Genomic DNA, 18,606 nt, shown 5'->3' on the forward strand with positions numbered 1-18,606 from the left:
TCGGGAAAAAATACTGCAATTGAAGTTAGTTGCATGGAAAAGACTCTCTTTCATTGAAGAACAAAATGTGATTTCTCTGACCATAAAAACACACCTAAAATATTTAAAACCTCTAGTTTTTGGTTCTCCATCTGTGGAAGCTGATGCCCAAATTTAAGTTGTACCTACCACCTAGTGAGTTCTTCCAGGTCCCTCCTGATTCTTCAGAAGGGGACTCTGTGGGTTGAAATGGCGGTTGAACTAAAGCTCTGCTCATACAACTCTGTGTGTCCTCTGAGTGAATTTTGATTTTTTAACAGCATCTTAGTTTGGCAGAATATTTAGAAGTTGTACAAATCTGAATTTTGTGAAACAGTGAAAACTTTCCTATTTTCCATTTCATTTTCCCTATGTAACTCTCCTGGTACTCTTACACGTTTTGAGTAGATGGAGTTAAGGCAAGAGTGAATCTTAAGACATATCATTTATATCACCTAGAAAAGCTCTGTTATCACGATCTGTAAATACCTCATTATTATTTATATTCCAGGAGGGTATTAAGTCATGGGTATGTTAACTTGCTCATAAAATTCCCAAAAGACTTTATTTATATGTCTATTTGAATTTTTTCATGTCAACAAAGTAATAATAAAGAGATAACTATTTTATTAGTAGGTACATTACAAAAAAAAAACCTGACCTTCATAGGAATATATAATTGTATCTTAGTAACATTTAAAAGTGTAAATCATAATGTAAATAGTATTAATGTAACAAATAGTAATTTCTTTCCTTTTTTAAGATTTATTTTATTTTTATTAAAAAGTTAGATATACAAAGAGCAGATCTTCTGTCCATTGATCCAATCCTCAAGCCCCTGCAATGACTGGAGCTGTGTCAATCCGAAGCCAGGAGCCTCTTATGGGTGTCTCACGTGGCTGCAGGGTCCCAAAGCTTTGGCCTGTCCTTGACTGATTTCCCAGGCCACAAGCAGGTAACTGGCTGGGAAGCAGGGCTGCCAGGATTCAAACTGGTGCCCCTTTGGGATCCTGGTGGCATGCAAGGCGAGGACTTTAGCCGCTAGGCAACCATGCCGGGCCCCAAAAAGTCATTTCTAATATCACAATACATTAAAACCTTTAGAATAAGTCCTGTAAACCTAATAGTATTGACATACTATTAATTTTTTCCTTTTCTTGACATGAAACTTTATTTTGCTATATAAGGAATATTACTAGCTCTCATCTTCTATAATGCATGGAAGCATTTTGGAATCATAGATATAATTGAGTAAAGACTACAAACCGTGTGGAAAAAACACATGAAGTTTATGATTTAGATAAAGAATAGACACACATTTCTTAAACAAGATTCCTGGCCCTTTGTGTCATTCCCTAGTTTCTGCTTCTTCTAAACTCATTGTTTGGTAAGTGTTTAGTCTTGATCCCTATTGACCAATCTCAGTCCTTCAGCTGTGTAGATGCCTTGTTCCTTTTTAATCTCACTCCTGCCTTCACTCCTACACATGCTTGGCATTTGTCGCTGTAGCTCCTGGTTCCTCTTGCTAAGCTTTCTCCTCCTTCCAGCTAAACCTTCAAATTCATTTGGAGCTCCTTCTTGCAGTGAGGTTACCTATAGTAAGAACCATCTGTCATCTTTTCACAAGCCATCCCTCAACATAGCTCTTAGTGGCTGATCTTTCAGCTTCTGTCCTTACGACATCTTTGCGCTGCCATTCTTACCCAAATCAACTGGCTAAAACCAAATATTTCATCCTAATGTCCTTCCCCATGAGAAGCTTCTAATTATCGTTTTGTCTGTTGTTTTTATTCTTCAAGTTTCTTGGGCTACAACCCTTTCGCATCATTAGTAAAAATACTGAATCATCCAACACTTCCTTCATTTATATAATGCAATTTTATTTTATTATTATTATTATCATTTTGTGATACAGTTCCATAGGCTCCTGGCATTTCCCTTATCCCCTCCCCAATTCCCTCCCTCCCACCTAGTTCCTCTATATCATTACCAAAATATAGTTCTTCATACACAGTCATATGTCCATCATTGCAGGCATGGACAATGGCAGAGAATCCAGCATCCTATTGTCAAGATATAGCACACAATTTCATTGCAAGTCCATCTTTGTCTGGAAGTAGAAATGCATACTATATTGTCTCCTCACATCTGGATGTTAGTCTCCATTTCACAGCTACTGTTCATTCCCTTAAATGAAAAGTCATAGTACAAAATCAACAATAAAAAGAAAAATAGAAATTTACAATGCCATCAAGTTAAATGACATATTACTAGATATGACAGTATCCATTACACAGCTACTATACATCCTCTTCAATAAAAGCCACAAAACAAAATCAACATCAGGGAAAAAAAAAAGAAAATAACAACACCATGAAGTTAAATAACATGCTACAAAATGCCTAACATGTAACTGAAGAGATGAAAATCAAGAACCTACTCGAAGAAAATGATGCTGCTGTATGATCTACGAGTCACTGAATGATTTAATCAGAAGAAAGTGTTTTGAAGAGATGAAACCAACAGAACACAACAAAATCCATGTGATATAGTTTCCACAGATTTTGTTGGCGAAATGTGTCTCTTCTAGACAATAAAAAGATGTTGTTTTGTTTTTTTAATCCAGTCTATTAATCTATGACATTTGATTCATCTTAAGCCATTTACTTTCAGAGTTTAATATATATGGATGATAATGTAGTCCTGTCATTTTAGGAATGGGTTTTTCATTGGTTTAGTCTTCTGTTGTCATTTTACTGGGATGTTCTTACCATTTGCCTTTGGTTTTGCTTGGTGCTATTCCTCTTCTCTGTCAAGAGAACATCTTTAAGTATCCTTTGTAGGGCAGGGTTGGAAGAGGCGAATTCTTTTAACTTTTCTTTACTGTGAAAGAATTTTATTTCATTTTCAAATATGAAAGAAAGCTTTTCTGGATATGTTATCCTGGGCTGACAATTTTTTTTCTTTTAGAATCTGGAATACGTTGCTCCATTCTCTTTTTGCCTGTAGAGTTTCCTGTGAGAGGTCTCCAGTGAATTTAATTGGCATTCCTTTACATGTCAATTGACTTTTTTCACATGCGCATTCAAGGATCATTTCCTTATGTTCAATTGAAGAGAGCTTATGATTTGTCTTGGTGAAGATTGCTTTTGATCAACCTTGTTGTGAGTCTGTGCCCCTCCTGGATGTTGTTTTCCAATTCTTTCTCCAGATTAAGGAAATTTTCCTTTATTATTTCATTGAATACATTTACAAACTCAGCTTCTCTTTCTGCACCTTCTGGGACTCCCATAACTCTTTTACGTTAGGCCTCTTAATAGTATCTTTCAATTCTTGAATACTTTTTTGGCCAAATCCAGCTCCGTTTCCAGCTTTTTGTTGGTTTTCCCTGATGACAGGAATTATCTTCCAATTCTGAGATTCTTTCTTCTGCCTCCTTGAGTCTATTTTGGAGACTCTCCATTGTACTTTTTATTTGCTCTACTATGTTCTTAATTTCTGATATCTCAGCCTTGATTTGCTTTATTGCTTCCTTAACTTCTTTGAACTCTTGGATATGTTTCTCATTTTTCATCAGAAGCTTTAAAATGAGTTTTATGAATTCTGTATGCTCCATTTTCTTGATGTCTTTCTCAGTTAACTCTGAGATTGGCATAGGGTTTTTCCACCTTTGCAGGGGAGTCTTCGGTAATATTCATTGTGCCTTTGTCTCTTCTTTTGCTCTTAATCATTGGACTTCTGGTTAGCAGAGTTTTCTTTTTGGGACAGGTTTCTAAGCTGTGTCACCCACAGGTATACAATACGATTTTACTTATTGCAGTTGGTATACAACTTTTTCCTGGCAGCGGCAGCCACTTGTCCCACAACCTCCAGCGAGTTCCAGGTCTGGGTACTTATGTTAGATTTCCACTGTGGTCTCCACAGCCCCAGTTCTTGGCTCACCACTCTCTTCCTCCTGTGGTACCGTGCTGAGGCTGAACCATTATATCTGCAACCCTTCTCCCACTTCCAGTTAGATCAGGTCCCAGGATTAGGGAGACACCAGGTGTCCTATTTAGTTAGGTTGTTGGTGGCGCTAATCTTGTCAGAACTTGTTGGATGCTAGGTCTGAGTGCCACACGGACCTATTTTGACCCGTACGATGCCATAGTTGTTATTATTTTCCTGTGGGATCAGTACAATACGTTGAACTCAGCCAGTTCTTGCAAAATCAGCACATAGGCAGCTCACTGTTATCCCCTGCAATCCTAAAGCTATTGCCACAGTGTACAAAATGGCGCCCGACGTACCACTTCTAGAGTTCTTGATCTGCTGGCCGTCATCTGAGGGCTACCCAGACCTGGCTTGGGTGGAACCCGTAGAATGCCACGTTGCTGCAGTTCACCGAGTCAGCAATGAGTTCACTCCCAGCTCAGCGCATGCTCAGTCATTTCCCTTGCCTTTGCCTCGTTATGCAAAATGGCTCTAGGATGGCAGACAGGGTGGTGAAATCCACCCTGTTCTCACACTGCCCGTCTGTGATCTGTTGCTTTGTCTCTGCTCCTGGTCAAATCAAACGGACCAGCAGGACGGACAGCTCTTTGTCTGGATTCACCTCCCAAGCTCCCAAGTCCCTTCCCACCTGGTTGCTGGTGAAGCTCCGGCTGCTGGTAGAGTTCAGATCGCTGTGCTGGAGTATCAGTCACTGCAACACCACACCGTTGTTTCCACTGCTTTCCCGTGTCTGTCAGTCTCCAGGTACCCCTCTGCTGTTGTTCTGTCCTCTCCTACTTCCTTGAATATGTCCTCTCTGCTTCATCCTGATTAAATGATTTTCTGTCCGTTTAAACGTGTCCTTACCCTATTCTGCCATCTTGTTTCTCCTTGTTGGACTTTCTATCTCCCTTTGAATGGACTCATTTTTCCTCAAAAAAGATCATCTAGGGCCCGGAGGCGTGGCCTAGCAGCTAAGGTCCTTGCCTTGAACGCGCCAGGATCCCATATGGGCACTGGTTCTAATCCCAGCAGACCCACTTCCCATCCAGCTCCCTGCTTGTGGCCTGAGAAAGCAGTCGAGGATGGCCCAAAGCTTTGGGACCCTGCACCTGTGTGGGATACGTGGAAGAAGTTCCTGGATCCTGGCTTCAGATCGGCATAGCATCGGCCGTTGCGCTCACTTGGGGAGTGAATCGTTGGACGGAAGATCTTCCTCCCTGTCTCTCCTCCTCTCTGTATTACTCCTTTGATAACAAGTTCACAGGACAAGATAGATAACATGATGTTAGATTCCCTGGAAAAGCACTTTCGTAATTACAAAGTTTATGATTTACTCAAAACCTATTGTGGAGCTGAACATGCCCTGTGTATAATGATTGTTCTCTGGCGAACACTCCCATTATTTATTGATTGAATTGTACAGCCACAGCTACAAGAACTAAAGGGGTAAAGATTTTGCCAACAGGAAAATAAAGAATCTTTTCATTCCCATTTCATTTTATCTAAAATAAACTTTGTAATTTATCCTCATGGAGTAAGACTGAATATAAATATCTTACAGATGATCAAGAGTAGGTGGAGACAAGATAGCCATGATGGAAAATCAGAGAATAATATTGCTAGGTGTAAGTTGGAAAAATGAAAACTTCCACAAAGCAGCGACTTTTGTAAAGCCATGATGAAATTAGTCCTTTCTAAACAAAAAGATACAAAAACTGTAGATGCTTTTATTTTTTTGGTGTATACGGTGAGGTGGATTTTTACTTCTATTGTTTCCTCTATTATTACACTCATGGTTCATTAAATATTTCTTGTTATTTTACTGCATGAAGAATTTTTATGAAATTACTTAAGCAGTAAATGTTTTGCAGCTTTAGAGTAATCTTGTTGTCTTGTGCGTATTTGAAGAAATAAAGCCCGTAGATTGTGTATATACACATATGTTTCTAAAGCAGAGAAAAAGAAAATAAGGATCATGAGGAAAATAAAATAAGTTTAAGATAATATCCAGATAGATATTAGGTATGTCAGAAGTTACAGCCAGTGAAAATGTGGTGTCAAAAGGCCAAGTTCCAAGTGAAAACTTTCCTGCTTTTTAGTAGATATTCCTGAAACTGGCTTCCTTATTTGTAGAATTCAAACATGCTAACCTAGTGTATTTGCCTTGTATGAATATTTGTGGAAACATGTTATTCAATGTTATTTTTAAACTAGTGTTTCCTAGCATATTCTGAAAGAGTGCTAATCTTCAGATTTCCTTCCAGAAAGGAAAAAGAAATTTCCTTCATTAATACTGTTGGGAACATGATGTGTGCTCGATACAGGTCATCTACATCTTAGAGATGATTGTGAGCTTTCAGTTATTAAAGATTAAGTCTCATGATTAAGACTTAAGTTTAAGAACTTAAACTTGCCACAAAAGTAATACACTACTATTTCATCCTTTTATTCATAATGTTCTATATTCCAAACCTGTATCTGAAAGACTTTGAATGCTTATTTTAGTTGTCATTAACTGGTATGTAATGCATCTGCAGAATTGTATGTGTCCACAGATCATTTAGCATTAAGTAAGAATGGCATGCTTCCTAGAGTCCTACCATCTAAGTGTGGAAGCTGGACCACAGTGATATGATATTTTAACAATTACAAATTAGGAGCAGTAGCTGTGTGTGGTGTAGCATGTTAAGCCACCACATGCAGCACATGCATCCCACATGGGTACCAGTTCAAGTCCTGGCTACTCTATTTACACTCCAGCTCCCTGTTAACATGCCTTACAGATCAACAGAAGATGGTCTAAGTGCTTGGGCCCCTGAACTGAAATGGGAAACCCAGAAGAACCTTGACCCAGCTTTGCTTCAGCCCTGGCTGTTGTGTCCATTTGGGGAGTGAGCCAGTGAATGGAAGATTTCTGTCTCTCACTCACTTGCTCTATCTTTGTATCTCTCTGTCTCTTCCTTTCTCTGTGTATACCTCCCACTCTCTGTAACCTTGCCTTTCAAATAAATTTATAAACCTTTTAAAAAACTGAAATAATTGATATACTAAATAATATATTACCAAGACTACATTAGATTCTTGTATTAGTGCTTCTCATCAGGATATATTAACAGACCATTTTTAAGACATTCCAGACATTTTTCCTATGAATTCATACCAAACAGGCAAAAATTATATATTTGATATATTTTCAAACTTAAAAATTTGTATGGGTTTATTTATCTGTGAAACAGAAACAAATAGGTAGCTTGATGATAAGTTCCCTAAACAGTAGACCTCTGGTTTGGAGCCAAATCTGGGAACCCTGAGCACATCCAGGTCTTCAGCGTGGGTGACAGGAATCCAGTGACTTGAGCTGTTGCTGCTGCCTACTAGGACCTGTGTTCATAGGAAGCTGGACCCAAGTATCAAACAGACATGCATATATGTTGTGCAGATATCTTAACCACTAGACTAAACATGCATGGTTGTTTTTCAACTTTAAAGTATGTGAAAACACCTTTACACACAATTTCCAATTTCTCTTTTATTATTTAACTCTTGTCTTCCAATATTGCAAACCCAGTACTGGCATGAAGAAGAGACAAGGGTGATATCTGATGGTTGGAATGTTCCTTAACGACGATATTTTTAAAAATACATTGAACATTTTTTATTATGGTAGATTTTGTTATTTTTTTCTTAAATAGTGCGTCACTTTGTCTAAATTCAACTTGAAATTCTGACTTTGATTAAGAATTGACAGGTGGGCACTGTGACTCACACAAGCTTCTTGCTGTGTGACAGTCTTTCTAGAATTCCTGTGGTATAAATCACTGTCCTCAGCTTAACAATACTAGATTCCGCTGTATGCAGATATTAATACCAGAAACTGGGTTGGCATTTTGGTACAGTGAGTTAAGCTACTACTTGTGATGCTGGTAGCAACCTGTAAGTACAATTAGAGAGAATCAGCCACTTCGCTTTTGTGACAGCTCTTGGCTAAAGCATTAAAAGCAGCAGAAGATGCCCCAAGTGCTTGGACCCCTGCCACCTACATGAAAGACCTGGATGGAGTTCTTGGCCCAGCCCCAATCATTGCAGACATTTGGGTTGTGAATTAGCAAGTGCATCTCTCTCTCTCTCTGTTTTCTCTCTCTACCCCACCTCCTCATGTGTGTCTGTGTTTCTCTTTCTTTTACTCTTCCCTCATGCTCTCTGACAGCAATTTTAGGTTCACAGCAAAATTAACAGCAAAGAACAGAGATTTCCTGTACAATTGTACAGTTTCCTGACTTAGGAGCAAATCCCATCAGAGTGGTGGTTTTGTTCCAACTGATGAGTCTGTGTTGACACATCATGCCACCCAAAGCTCACTGCGGTTTATTTACTCTTGATATTGAACAATCTGTGGGTTTAGGTAAATATATAATAACAGGCATCTTATTGTCATATCATATGGAATATTTTCACTGCTCAAAAAATCCATTGTGTTCTTCATATTGAACCCTGGCCATCACTGGACTTTTATGTTCTCTTAGTTTTGTCTTTTTCAGAGCATCATACAATTGAAGTCACACCGTATGTAGCCTTTTCAGATTCCTTTCTGTCACTTAGTACTTTAAGTTTTTCCCCATGTTGTTTCATGACTTGATAGCTCATTTATTTTGATCACTGAATAAAATGCCCTTATCTTAATGTATTACCGTTTGTCTATTGACCTACTCAAAGACATCTTGGTTACTTCTAAGTTTGGGCAATTACGAATAAAAGCAGGTCTGAATATTCATGTGCCTGTTTTGCTTGGACACAATTTTTGTTTCCTATAGGTAAATACCAAGAAGAATCATTGCTACATTTTATGTTAAGCATGTTTGGTTTGTGCGAAAAGCACTTTAAGTTGTCTTCCAAAGTAGTTGTGCCATTTTTGCATTATTATAACAATGAGTGACACTTTCTCCTGCTCACACTCTTGTTTAGTGTTAGTATTGTTGCTAATCCAGATTGTGGTGACTCCAATAGATCAGTAGCATTATTTCATGTTTTAGTTTATACTTCATTGATAACATCTGACATATCTGTTGTGTATCCGTTGGTGAGGTTATCTGTTAAAGTCTAATCCACTTTTTGATTTTTTTTAATTTTCATATTGTTCTTAGGAGTCCTTTATATATTTTTGAAAATAGTCTTTTATCAGCTATATCTTTTGCAAATATTCTCTTCCATATGTAATTGATGATCTCATTGTCTTGATAGATTTGTTTTTATAATTTTTCATTCATACTGCTAATTTGAGGAGTATCTTGTGGTAGGTGGAAAATATCATACACTTTATACTATTCCTGTACACTAAAAAGTCAAGAAAGGCTAATGACAATGTGGGAGATGATGAGGTGGACTATATCTGTTCATGCCTCTTCTCTCTACTTTCAATAGCTTTTATTGATAAAGAGAAGTCACTGTTTTTCATGTGTCTGCAGAAACTCTGCAGTCTAAATCTAGGTTGAGTCATCTCCAGAATTGTTGAAGTGAAGAATGAGAAACGTGTGGCTAGGTTATGGATATACATGAGTAAAGGACTCAAGTGATACTTTGCTGCAAATGAATTCTCTCCCCTGTTTATTTCTGTTGGGACAATTTATTCAATAGAATGCAGAAGAATTACAGCCAACTTGAGAATTTTCTAAATCACTAGCCAATTCTTTTTATTGCAAGCTAGCTACCTAAAATTTGCCTTAGTTGCTATCAGAGCATAACGTATCTATTGTTATTAACAATTAGTAGAGATGCTTCAAATAAATATTTCTGCCATGGAATTGCAAACTGTATTAAACTGGGATCATCTGTGCTAATTACTGCAGCAACAAAAGTACAATTACATTCATTTCCAATAGATAATATGAGTAGACAATTTTTTATCAGGAATGATCTGAGTATTTCTGAATTCCTAGAATTCAATGCATTAAATTTGATTACAGCTTCATTTATCTAAATGTCAGCCAGTGACGCTTATTCACACTAAAACAGACTATTATAATCTGATCTGGTTGAAGTACCATTTTGTGCATTTATCCTTCTGAGAATGTATGGTAACTATTTTGTTCCAATATAATATCAGTGTGTTTCTAAGATTTTGAAATTTCCTGAAATAAGGTAGCCTTTAAATCAAACTTAAGAAATGTGCAATTTGGGCTCAATGTAAGGACCATTAAATCATTTCGTTGGAACCTACCACAGGTGGGACTCAAAATTCAGTAAGTCTATAGCAGACTAATTATTAAGTCAATAAGTATGTAGTGCCGAGAATGATGTTGTAATTATCCAAGTGATTCCTGGTAGAATATAGGTTCCCTACCTCTGCATAACTGCTAAAAGCACGAGCCTATTTAATTGAAATGGGAACATGTTCACACACACGCAACTGCCCACTGTATTGATTTTTTGGAATGTCACATGGTGCAGCACAGGCCTATTTCATTAATGGAATAAGTGCACCAGGGTCATCATTTTAGGTTTAAAAACAGCAAGGATGCCCAGTGATGGCAAAAAATTACAATAAAATCTCTTCTTAAACTTATTTCTGTGAACTCCAGAGGCTTATCTTCAACAGGAAAGAGAGAAAAGCAAACATCCATGAGAAAAATTCTGTGTAATTTGGGTCTCATCTCTTAACTGCTCTGAGAGAAAGCAGTTAAGGATGCTCCCCTGCCTATTAATTCAGCATTCCCTTATATGAGAATACCTCAAAAGCATTCCATCATATGAGAATAGCTCAAAAGTTTCTAAACAAGTGGAATTAAAAGAAAAGGTGATTTGGTGGCAGAAAAACTGATATCCATGCATATTTTTTATTAATATACATTTTCTCACAACTTTTTGAACAACTCTGTATATCAGGACAGGAAAGAAATGGGAAATTTGTCTTTTGAGACCACTAATAGAAAACTGTCAGTGAATTGTAATGTTTGTTTTGTAATGTGAGCAAGATCTTAATACCTTAGTTTGTCTTCCATTCTTTTTTTTTAAAAGATTTATTTATTTATTTTATTGCAAGGCAAATTTACAGAGAAAAGGTGCAACAAAGAGAAACAACTTCTGTTCACTCCTCAAGTGGCCCCAACGGCCGTAGCTGAGCCTATTCAAAGCCAGGAGCTCCTTCCGGGTCTCCCACATGGATGCAGGGTGCTAAAACTTTGGGCCATCCTCTTCTGCTTTCCCAGGACACAAGCAGAAAACTGGATGGGTAGTGGAGCAGCCAGGACACAAACTGGTACCCACATGGGATCCCTTGCAAACCAAGGTTAGGATTTAGCCACTGAGTCATCTCACCAGGCCCTGTTTTCCATTCTTTAATGAAAGAAAAACACTAGTATTATTTTCTTAATTGTTCTTTTTGTTTTTTAATTTGTATAATTTGAAATTATTCCAATTCCCAATAAAGTATGAATCCTTGTTACTCTTCACAAGTTCATATTTTCTTCCATCTTGAAATATTTGTATATCAAACAAGAAGTTAGTGTATGAAGGTGAAGATGTACCAAGATTAGCAAATATGTATACTTGTTTAAGTTGTGTTATAAGTACACGGACTTCTTTATACCATTCGCTTTACTGTGGAGTATATTTAAACAGCAGTATCAATATTACATAATTCTTACTGTAGATGTTTGTGAACTCCTTCCCTCAGTTCCAGAAACAAAAACCTTGGTTTTCTGCTGTAAACATAAAATATATATAGTCAAACCAAATACTACAGACTTCTATATATGGTGCAGTTAACAGAATCCCTAGATAATAAGTATACTACCATAGCTGCTTTACAGCTGCAATTAAGGTAACAGACCTTAAAACAGGCAAATACTTGCTTTATGCAGGTGGGACCAATCTAATCATAAGAGCCCTTAAAGTAGATGGCTTTGCTCAGTTGGAGGCAGAATTGATGTGGCAGAAAAAGAAGCTGTGGAGCTCTCAAGGACTCAGCCACAGCACTGGTTAGAAGGTGGAAGAGCAACTGATGAGGAATTTAGAAAACCTCAAGAAGCTCAAGGCAGCTTTTGGCTGACAGCCTGAAGGGAAACAGGGACATGACTCCAGTAGCCCCAGTAACTAGATCTGTCAACAACCTGGATGAGCTTAAAAGCAGACTCTACCGCAGAGAAGGTGACTGCTTGCCCAGCTTGACTTCTGCCTGGGAATGTCATTTCAGGGAAAAGAGCCAAGCTCACCAGATTTCTGACCTATAGAGCTAGATAATAAATTGTGTGGTTTAAAACACACACCACACACACACACACACACACACACACACACACACACACACACTCGGCAAGGAAGAAGATGGAGGAATGACAGACTGGTAGTGTGAGTTTGTGGAAGGTTATGCTTAATCTAATGTAGCATCTCTTAAGAAAAGGCAGAGTTTCGTTTCTGAAGCTTACTGTAAACCTTCAGTAATCAAACTAAAGATGGACTTTTGACCCAGATCTTTCTAAAATTATAGAGCACCTGCCCAATGATAATAAACAACCTTAACTATATATCAGACACAATTCCAGGTATTTTGTATCCATTAAATAAAAAGTCCTAATTGTGTGACAAGATTGGGCACATCATTATCTGATTTTACATCTGAAGCAATAGAAGCACCTTACTTAGAGACCTCACTTGAGGCTGATGGTTAGCCCAACACCTAGGTTGTCCCTTTGCAATATCAGGCACAAGGCCAGGCAAGCTCCTGATTTCACTCACCTGCCCCACAGGCTCTGGGAGCCCACAGTAATGTCTTAAGTGCTTGGATTTGTGCTGTCCACACAGGAGACCTGAACTGAGTTCCCAGCTATAGGCCTCAGCGTTGCTCCTGGCTAACACAGGCATTTGGGACATGAACCAATAGATAATTTGCCTGCTTGTCTCTCAGTTTCTCTTACTCTCCTGCCCTCACCTCATGTTATTCCTCTGCCTCTCAAATAAGTAAATAAAAATGTTGAGAAAAACCTAGCAGAAGCAGCAGTGGAAACACCACAGTTGGGGAGTAAGAAGAGGCAGAACTGGACTTCAGAAGGCTTGTGGGCCTTCCTTATCTTCACAGTTCTTCTGGCCAAAGTGAAAATTTGAACAAAAGTGAAGAGATTTTAAAGGTCTTTTCTAAAGGAGAAAGAAAAATAAAGAGATCATTATCATCTGAATATCCCATTTTCAATTCTTATTCTCAGGACAATAGTGAAATCATAAGAAGGTTGTCATGATCCATGCAAGCGAAGTAAGGCATGAAACGATGAGGCCCATTTAAAGAAAAGATCCTGACTTTTGCTATTCTTTAGCTTGTATGACTTGGCTTATCTCTTGCTAATAACTGTTTCCTAGTTACCCTTGAAAATTATCTGAAAGGGCTATCTTCTTATTGAGATCTTGGTATAAAATAAAAAAGCTATTCAAAGATGTTAAAATATTTATATTAACGGTAGTGTGAACTGTTATGTTTTGAACTGATTATAGTTGAAGGGTAAAACAGATGGTCTTTCTCATGTCTTTGAGACCAGGAAATGTCTTTGTAACTCTATTTTGTACATCTACATCATTGGTTTTTATCACAATTATAGTCATTACTTACAATCATATTTCATTAATGCAATCCTGAGATTCCTTACTAACAGACACTAATGTAAGTCAGAAGGAAAAAAGCCATGTTCTATATTTTTTTCTGAAGAAACTGTCACTACATATCATATTTGATACAAAATGCATTGCTTCTGGATCTGTCAGAAGTGTATGAGCATATCTAAGATTCTTTTAAATATGAAAATATTATGTAATGAAAAGCAGGGAGATAAAGGAATTATCATCTTTCAGTAGAACTTAATGTTTCTGCTGAGCATTCAGTAGGTACTAACTACTAAACTTACGCTGAGGGGACATAAGCATTAAAAAGCTTGTAGTCTTCACAGTAACACAGATTCACCATTAACATCATGTGGTAATTGTTATAAAAATGCATCTCACCAAAGACTGAGCATTGAGACAAACAGTTCATATGGTGAGGATCAGTGAGAGCTGTTTGCTGATTAAACGATCCCATCAGAGAACTCTTGGTTCAAGCTGAAGGAACAAAGTGTGAGAAAGTAGAGAATGTGACTTGTAAAATGGTTGAGTATGGTAGCAGGTAAATATGTGGAAAAACTTGAATGAGAAGGGGAAAGGGGGTTCTGAAGGGTACCTTATCCTGAAGGAGGTGGTCACCTATTATGGACGTAAAGCTAGATAGAGATCAGAATCACCACTAGAAAACCACAGCGACGGCCCTTTGAGGAGTTGGCAGAAGGAGTAGACCTAAGCCAAGACCAGTTGGGAGGCTGTGGCGTGCCAGGAAAGCGATAAAGCAGTAACAATGGGAGTGAAAATAAAAGGTCATTATGAGAGTTGGAGTGAACTCCATTGTTGTGGAGATTGGTTGCCTTTTGGAAGTGAGAGAGAAATAAATATTTTGAATGACTTTTAGCTTTCTGATCTGGGTGACTCGCAACTCACCAGGAGAGGAAACCTCAGAGTATATTTGGATGAAGAAGCACTGATTTCACTGTTGGATATCTTCATTTAAATGAGCATACACAAAAGACAGTTCATTGTAAGATTCTGGAATTCAGAAGAGCGTCCTGTATAGATTTGGCTATTATCTTTAACAAGTGCTTTTATAATCTTCTGCCTTCAACAGAGAACATTAAGTGTTTGTGATTACTGGAAAATGAAACACAAATTGTGTGAGACTGATATTAACAACAGGAGAAGGTGAGCTCTCCTCTCAACAATGGCAAGTTGGGAGGGATGAGACTCAACAAAGCCATTGCTATAATGCTGTCATAAGAAAGCCATGCTATGCTCCTACCAAAACCACTGTGCAGTGGAATATTTTTATATGCTGTGCATATCATGTAGAATTTATATTCTGGGCTTAACAGTTTAAAAAAATTCACTTTTTTTCTGGTTTCAATATGAGCTAAAATATGTAGCCTTCAAGTTAGGAGTCCCCAAATTAAGGCTGCTCTTCTGGTAAAAACTTGCAAGATAATGCTGAATGTAGTTTTCTTTCCCACCTTTCATATATTTGAAAACAAAACTACAGGTAGAAGAAGGTGACAGAAAGAAAAAGAAAAAAGACAACTGTAACTTATCATAGTGAAATTGAAATTCTCAGTTCCAGATTTACAATAGAGCAATATGGATAGAATTATAATGTAAGTCCTGGATCAGCAGGTTAAGATGCCACTTGAGATGTTTATATCCCTTATCAGAATACTTGGGCTTGAGTTCTGACTCTGCTCCTTATGCCAGCTTCCTCCTATTACAGACCTGTGGAGGAAGCAGCTAAGGGCCCAAGTAGATACATCTCTGCCACTCACACTGGAATCCTGGACTGAGTTCATCACTCAGTCAGTGAGTGGAAGGTTCCCTCTGTTTGTCTGTCTCTCTGCCTTATACTTACATATCACTTACATATTGCTATTAAAGAGCATTGCTTCACATGAATTTTAAAACTGTACATATAACCTAAATGTTATAAATAGTAAAGTTATGTTTTCAAAATAAAGTATTATTACTTTTATGAAAGCCATTGCTTTTAGTGACTTTCAGCCATTGATTACAAAATAATTTTTAGGCAACTTGGATCAGGAAAATTTTTATATTGGTCTCAAAATGATATTTTCTCCAAGACTTTAAAATAACATATTCACCCCATGGATATGTCATCAATCTGCTATGTGTGAAGGCACACTATTCTTTCCTGTACTTGACCAAATGTTTCATTTCCTGAAAGCTAAATTACTTAAATGCAACAAACAGATGGCCAGAGAGCCTTGTGGAAGCTTGCTCTCCCATGAAATTTATTACCCAAATTCCTGATGTAAGCCATGGAAGTTAGCATAAATTGTTTTCTTTTGCACACCACGATGCTACAATTGATGTTGCAATTTTTATGCCATTTCTAAATTCAGTTATATTGGACGTTTGGATAAGAAGTGTTGGAAATTATTGTATATATTTACATGAAAAATATTAAATTCTAGAGCCACTTTGACACATATATGAATGTTTATCTTAAGGCATTAAAATGATACTATAAGACTACATAAAATAGGAAAATAATAGCTTGAGCTTTTTTATTTCTAGTGTTCAACTATCATATCACCTAAGCTTTTTGTGTAATTTAGGGAGTTTAGATAATAAGATGATTCTTTATATTTGTGCCTTTTTATTATTGTTAAATACTGACAATGTAGTCATTTGGTTCAAGGGATAAAATGCAACTAATAAGTAAACTGTAATGGTCTAGTCTCAACACTGTAAAACTTTAGAAAAATTAATGTAGTAAATATTGATAATAGACAAGTAAAATAATTTTGCTAGTTGGAAGAATTTTTTCTATCTGACACTGAATGTGAAGATGTGTAAAGCATACAGATTTGCATAAAAGAGCAACTGTCAAGAATAGTGAACATATGAGTTTCAACTTTTTAAAAATATTTTCCTACCAGTTTTATATCCATGACCTTCCCAGTGCTTTCACTGCATTTTTATTTTAATCTGCTTACTGAATCAAACTCAAAGTCCTTAATAGTAAAATAGCAAAATTCATCTTATCCTTTTCATAAATATGCTATCAGATGCTATATGTTGCAGTCCTTCACAGCTTACAAAGGCACAAAACAGTTTATAGTGAACCTTCATCTGCCCCATGCTTTTTACCTAGAACATCCTGGGCATACACTAATTAGATAACAAATGTAGATGTTCTGCTCTCTAAAGGTACACTACAAGTCAGATTGTGGGCTGAAGAAAGGGGGAAAAAATATGAGAAGAGGTTCATTTCATGTGCCTAGTGGAATGCAGGCAGGGCCTATGAGCATTAGCATTTCATGTAAGAGAGGAGAGTTTCCTGAACAGCTGTTGACTCTCCTCTCTCGAGACTGTCAGACAGGCCTGTAAGGTCAGCAGTACAGGCTGGACAGTTCCAGTCCCTCCTCATCTTCTGTTTACCATCATCCCCTTGTGTATGCTATTCTTCTACCTACATATAGGGGGCACCCTTGCCTTGCTATCTTGTTTCTTGTTCATTCTTTCTGCTTCTGGAAAATAAGGATGTGGTTATTTGAAGAAGCCAGACTCCCGCAGAACATTGCTTATGGATTTAAAGTTAGATTACATTATAAAAATCCATGAAGATTTTCAGTGAAAGATTCACTAAGCATGTCTCAAGGCAGGATTGTCCAAAAAGACCAGCGCTTCAGCAGGGCTCTCTCACCTAATCCTACAAGCTTCTATAGGAATTACTAGTTTCAAAGAAGACAACTGAGATCTTTGGACACCTGGAGGCCACTTCTCTGGTCAGGCAACATGGTTCCTCTGTCAGAGTAGGGATATACGTCTAGGTGCAGGTATAAAGATAAACAGTGCTATTATTCACACTCAATTACACACACACACTGCACACAAGTCTTCAAAAAAGTTCATACAAATTTACATTTTGAAAAAGCCTGGATTTCAAAATATCTTGTATCAAAATAAATTTATGTCTCAATTCCATTTTCCCATAAACTTTTTGCAATTATTTAACTCAATTTTTTCCATGAATGTTTTAACCAGAGGAACTGACTTCCCTGCAATAATCAAAGTCAAGTAGCTTTTTGATTTTATGCTCTTAGGCAGTTGAGGCAAACTATAAGGTTGGTACAGTGTATCTCTCCACATGCTTCAGCTGTGAACAGGGAAGAACAGTTCACTGGTAACCTAGTCTGTCTGAACTAGGTAAACTTGACCAGCTAACAATTTTAAGACTTTTTAGGACAATGACCCTAGTCCTCTGTAGGCAATAGGGGTATTGAATACCTGTAGCAGTATCTGCTCAGACCACAGGCATCAGCTTGCATGATCACGTTACATAGCATGATCAGTACCTAGTCGTCAGAATGAAAAAGACCCAACAGCTGTTTAAAGAGGATCTCCAAATGGCTAAAGAGGTAAAAATTCATCCAGAGACACAGGTCACTGTCATGCCTAGCCTGGTTGGGTCTTCAGTGGATGCCAGGCTTTCTCTGTGGTAGCACCAAGGACAGCTGTAGACATGGAGAGGCATCCCCAGCCCCTTCTGCTGCTTCACTATCAGCATCCACAGCCATCTGGGAGGTTTCTAAATAGTGAGCCATTTCAGGTCTAGAGTACTTTCTGAAAATGTCATTTTACACGCAATTTTATCCCTCATGGAGATCTCTTCTAAAATGGAAAAAGCTTTTTATCCACCTCGTTTCAGCTGTTAGCACATTTAAGATCATTCCTGCCTTTTATTTTTGCTTAGGTAGTCTTTGTTCATGACTGTCTTTTTTTTTTTTCTCATTGGAATAGAAGTGCAATATATAGCTGTTTTTAGAATGTTAGGATTTTTTGTTGCTGTTCCCAGATATAAAAATGCAGATCAAATTTTTAAAAAAAGCCTTACTGATGACGCAGAATTGCATTACGATTCAAGCATCCTTGCAAAGGACCATCAAATACTAAGAGTAATTTTACCTGAGAAAAGTGACAATTAACATTTAAATCCACCTACTAGCCAGTATTTTTATTATTTATTTCATTTATTTCTAT

General features: G+C 37.5%; 1 protein-coding gene across 2 annotated transcripts in view; it reads left to right on the forward strand.

The window, feature by feature from the left end:
* PRKD1 (protein kinase D1) overlaps nucleotides 1-18,606 on the forward strand; it is a 280,136-nt gene that overhangs the window by 237,784 nt on the left and 23,746 nt on the right. The window lies entirely within an intron of this gene.

The sequence above is a fragment of the Ochotona curzoniae genome, unplaced genomic scaffold (assembly GCF_017591425.1).
Source record: "Ochotona curzoniae isolate NIBS_2020 unplaced genomic scaffold, NIBS_Ocur_1.0 scaffold_4701, whole genome shotgun sequence".
NCBI lineage: Eukaryota > Metazoa > Chordata > Mammalia > Lagomorpha > Ochotonidae > Ochotona > Ochotona curzoniae.